Below are 5,552 nucleotides of genomic sequence, written 5' to 3'. Positions count from 1 at the left end.
TGTTAAGTGTGAAGTGTGCGTAGGACTAAAACAAGTGGTTGCTATTGTAATCAATTACAGCGTTGAGCAACCGATCATTGTACACTTCGGCGGTTTTAGGCGCTTTGTACCGTTGCCAAACGACGTCAAAGTCCGAATGTACGGACTCAGAGGCTTGCTCATTATGTAGCCCAAGTCCTCGTCCCGTTGCCTTACAAAAATCAGGTACGTGATGCTTAGTAATATGATATTTTGAAGTATTAGGTAGCTGAAGGTCTTCCCAGCTAGACACAAATTCGTGGATACTTTCTTCAAAACTAGCATCTAGTTTAAATGAGAAACACTTATTATATACGTCGTTGAACTTCTTCAGAGCCTGATAAATAAATAAATAATTGTTAAAATCTCTCACCTTCTTTCTCAAATAGCTTACCTTAGCGTAACCAAGTAAATCAGAATTAAGTTCCAAGCAATCAGCCGCCTTCAATAGCGCGTGACAAGCCCGGCCTGTAAAACCATATGTTTTCTGCTGATGTCGTACGTTGGCTTGGCTCACCCACAAATCTGCCCAATCGGGAGAATTCTTCTCTACTCCCTTGAAGATCGTATTTACAATTCCGAGTGTAAGATGCAGTGGCGGAGGAGGGCAAAGGAAAAGGATTTCGTCGTCATCGTTTCCGTACACCCATAACTGGGCATCGGCATACGAGAGGATAAAGAGCACGATTCGGTAGTAAAATGGTACTGTGTGCGGACGGAGAGGATAAATCCCGAAATTACCGATAGTACTTTACTCATGGGTTCATCTTCAAAATAAGTTCATCCATAAAAAAAAAGTACCGGTACCGAGACTCGAACCCAAGACCTTCGGCATATTGAACCGTGCCTTTACCGTATGGGCCACCATGGTTCGGTGACTAAGTGGCGGTCATTTGTCCATATAAGCCACTCAATAGGATGAACTGTATCAATGAACGAATGAACACGCGAGAGGTCTTTACTCTCGCAAAATAGTACTTTCCTCACGTTTCTTTTCGTGAGGACTATCCCCTCGTTCTTTAACTTTGGGTGTAGATCAATGGTTCGTATATGCAGCAAGCAGTGTTCCTGCCACCCATCTTTTTGTTCAAATAGTTGGTCTTGATGTTGCCTTTGGTTCTACTTGTTCCCTTGCATGTTCCAAGGGCTGACTTTTGTGCCTCACAGTATGGACATGGCTGTCTCGAGGAGTGTGCCATTATTCCAGTAATAATATTGATTATCTTGAGGTCACCTGCTATTATGGCTTCGATGTTTTGCAGCTTCAGCAGTTTTGTCCATATTGGAGCGACGTTTTCATACTTTTCCGCGAGATTTTGCACAAGAGCAATGATAAAAAGTCGTTTCACACCGCCGACCTTGAATGCATTTCCAGTCAGCTGCTCCAGATTTTTTGACAGTACAGATAGAGTTATTTTGAAAAATCCACCTCCTCCATCAATTCCCAATTTCACCACAATGCCATCATCACTTGTGTACGATCTTGACTGCTTTATTCGATTTATGAGCTCTTGAACATCAGTACAGTACACTGCAACTTCTTCTTTTGCTTTGCCCAAATTTTCGCTGTCTGTAATGATTTTTAATGATTATATCAAGCGAATTCACTTGTTTTTAAATCATACTATCTAAGTTGGACAGATGCTCAATCTTGAACAAGTCTTTCAACTGTCGATTCAGTTCCACCAATTTTGTGCGAATTCCTGGTTCAACCAAAACACCCGTCGTGCGAAGACTTTTGATAACTCCGATATTAAATAAACCCTTTTTCTAAATTTGTTGTTTAAATAAAATTAAATAATACCCATTGTTTTTTTCATGCTCAAGTTGTTCTCCGCTTTGACTTGAAATATATCATTAGCATGCAGATTTTTTGATGTTTCTGATCTTGTAGACATTTTCTTGAAAACCGACGCTTTTCCTTTCATGTTACGCAAAGTTATTGTTCCATCTTGGGGAAAAACTTATTCAGTACAATATAAGTATATTAAGAGAATTTATTACCCGATGACTCATGTGAAGAATTGAGATAATCACGCACTGCTGCATCCGTGGAAGAAGAAGAGGACTCGCCACTTTTCATAATTTTAGTTAAGTTTGCTGTCCTAGTGGATTGATTGCAAACATGCCTTTTGCCTGGGCCAAAATCGCTGAGACAAGTTTCACATAATCGCATCGTCTTGCTATCAGAAATTTCCTCATTGCTGCGTGGTCTCCCCCTTTTGACTCTAATCGGTTTAGATCCTGGCAAATTTGTTCCATCGCGAATTTTTGCAGCAGTGCAAATTTCACACTTGCAAACACCCGAAGATCTTGTTATTGTTGTAGAATCATACTTATAACTGTGAACCTTGAATGTTTCTTCTCCTTTGGAATTTTTTCCACAAGCATGCCGGCATTTTCCACAGATAACCGTTGGGTAGAAATTTCTTCTTTGTTCAAAGTCCATCAAAAAATTTGCTCCAATGACGATTCCAACGTTTGAGGAAATCGGCCGCAGAGAAGCCGCCCAAGTGAGACACAAAACGCAAACCAAAGTTCTATTCCTCTCGTGGAAATCCATTTTTGTAGACAAATTCTTCGCACGAGGTGACGAACGTTCAAATCCGAGAACTTGAAGAACTAACAAACAAAGTGGTAACCTTTGGTAACCAAGGATTCCTACAACAGGTTCCGGCAGCGAGAATAGAACAAGCAGATTAGCGTAGCAAAAACATCAAATTCCTTTGTGGGAACATAAATAGACCAAATTAATTCGTCTACAAATAATGAAATTAACATAAAATTCAAGCTTATCAAAGCAATCTTTATGCGTTTGTTGGTACAATGTCACCCCTTGGCTCAAAGTCACCCCATTTTAAGTTATTTTTGTGCAACCTAGTTTTCCTTGACTTTAAATCACTTGATGTAGGAGTTTTCTTTAGATATTAAGGCATAAACTTGTAAATAATATACTTAAGTCACTTAACATCGGCTTAATCCGGCTAAGTCAGAGCTGTAAATCGTTTTTATATCATTCTGCTACATGTTAATACAATTTAAAACCATGACCAGTAATGTTTTGTTGTTAAAACATTGAAACTTTGATCTTTTTCTACGCATTTTACATGTGATTTCCCCTTAATTTCTACTCGAAACACTAAAACTGACCGTATTCGAAATTCCTGCCGGCAAATATTTTGAAACTTGGTCCAGAGGTGTAAAATGGTCCCAGGAACCATGTCCAATCATTGGTTTGGATGGAAATTTTTTTTTTATAATAACGGTCTCTGGGGGACCCGTGAATACCCAACTTTTGCAATGTTTCAATTTCAAATTTGCAATCTTTAAGTACTTAACAGATTTTTTGATAAAGTGCACCGTATCGAGGCTCGATAACGATTAAAGATAAATCTATCGTTTTCGTCTGGACAATCGTTATTTCGATAATTCTATCGGCGATAATCTGATCGCCGATAACGGACGATAACTCATTTTTAAAATTAGCATTAGCATTAGCATTTGGAGGACGCCCCACCACCGGAAGGCTCCACAACGCTTATCCCACTGTTTGGTGTGGTTGTGTTAGACCCTCATCCGGAACTATAACATAGTTCAACAAAAAATCAAATTTTTCTTGTCTCTGAGACGAGAATATGTGTTCCTAGTAGAATTTTGCCTGCTGAATCCGAATCCGGGATCAGAATTGCTCCAAATGGTCCCAATTTTGAGGTACACCCGTTTGAAATGTTAGTTTAGGCCAAAATTAGCTACTTTGTCGACTATTTTACAAAAGAACTATTGAATAAACAACTAAACCAATACATGTATCTTAAAGTTCACGTTTTTCCCTTTCTGAAACACTCCTGGTTTTTAAAATTTGATTGTTTCTACGCATATTTATAGCCATTTTAAAATTATATTTTCAGTTGGTTCTCATTCGAGTTTTTCCAACTTGCATGCAAGTCAAATTCTAAAGTGATTGTATAGTGTTAAAGATGCATGATTTATATTTTTTATATTTTAAACCACGGCAGAAACAACGCGACGAAGCCGTGCATGATTAAATTGACTGTCGTATTACTAAACCAACCATTTTCTCAGGTAAAAGCAATGCTGATTAATCACAGTTTTAACATGTTTGTTGTTAAACTCATTCTATCAACTGTAAGAGTAGAGAGAAGTTTATATTTTCCTTTAAATTATTATATGTTTAAGCGAATTTCGAGGTTGTAAATGATTTAACGCATAATTGATATTTTGATTTTAAACTCTTACAGCGACAAAGAGTAAACATTCATTATTCACTCATTTGTTTTATTTTGAATGTAGGATTTAGATGTTTTATTTAAACGACCGATTCAAAAAGCATATTTAGTTAAAATTTATTTTTAGTGTAATGGGATTATTCAGCATATTTAAATTATTTTCTTCAAATAAATACAATAAATAAATTATTATTAGCTGAACAAAAAAAAACAGACAAAACACAATCACTCACTCATTCACACACACATCGATGCTTCCTCGATTTGAAGATCAGCAACTTTCAGTTTTTATGCTAATGCTACAACGGGTTTGAAAATTGCGAAAAGCCTTAACAAAATGGAACCATTTAGCTGCCTCATGACTAAACAATCCATCAATACACGTTTTCATTTAAACTTACACAGTTTTTAGAAAAGTTATAACAAAATTGGTAACGATCAGCACGGATAAAAACTGAATTTTTAAATAACTAAATATTCAGCCAAAACTAAAAAAAAATTAAAAGATATATAAAAATTGGATACCCTATGCACAATTTTTTAACGCTGATTTTAAATGAAGCCAACATTTTCACAGCAACAAAACTATCATAACTCTGTTTATTATCCAACCAATTATTTTCAATGAGATATGATTTGGATTCTGTAGACTTTACGCGGTTTTAAATATTTATTGGGCTGAAAAAAAGAACAAATAAACTCATTCACACTCTCATACACACACAAACTAATTTCATTTCCGAAAAATCTGAGAGTCATAAAGCCATAAAACTAATTTGGAATTACAGATAACAAAAAAAAAAAGCAAAAACCCCGAAACTAATTGAAATCCATACTACTTATAGAAAAGTTCTTTAAAACCGTACATATAACCGCGCGTAATCAAATGTGACTAACTGCAACCTTAAGCATTCTTTAAAACACACATTTCTGTTTCATTCTAAAAAGTCTGCAGTCGGGTTGCATTTTCGCCATATGGCAACACTTTTGTAGAACGTTTAGGATCCACATGATCCACAAATGTCAAACACTGCCGAAGCTTCTTCCGTTCATTCCAATCTCACTCACACAGTCCCACTCACCAAACAAACAACATGAAACGAACTCACCAAGCTCAGCTTCGGTTTATTCCGGTGAGATGCTGACGTGAATGCTGGCCTCCTTGTTGGAATCGGCCAACAAGCAGGAAACCAAATCCAGCCCTCCAGTTTTCCAGTGACATCTGAATCACTTCGCACTACTCCCAGTCCACGCATGAAAGCTCTGGCCCACGGGGCCCTACGCACA

General features: G+C 37.2%; 1 long non-coding RNA gene across 1 annotated transcript; it reads right to left on the bottom strand.

Moving 5' to 3' along the window:
• Positions 1–237: 237 nt before the first annotated feature.
• Positions 238–655, bottom strand: LOC120424989 (uncharacterized). Its single transcript, XR_005606453.2, has 2 exons — positions 413–655; positions 238–355 (listed from the first exon to the last, which is right to left on the bottom strand). It is a non-coding gene; the product is annotated as an uncharacterized LOC120424989 (long non-coding RNA).
• Positions 656–5,552: the final 4,897 nt, after the last annotated feature.

This window comes from Culex pipiens, chromosome 2 (assembly GCF_016801865.2).
Source record: "Culex pipiens pallens isolate TS chromosome 2, TS_CPP_V2, whole genome shotgun sequence".
Taxonomy (NCBI): domain Eukaryota; kingdom Metazoa; phylum Arthropoda; class Insecta; order Diptera; family Culicidae; genus Culex; species Culex pipiens.
The sequence above is the reverse complement of the archived record's forward strand: the minus strand, read 5'-3'. Positions and strand labels throughout refer to the sequence as shown.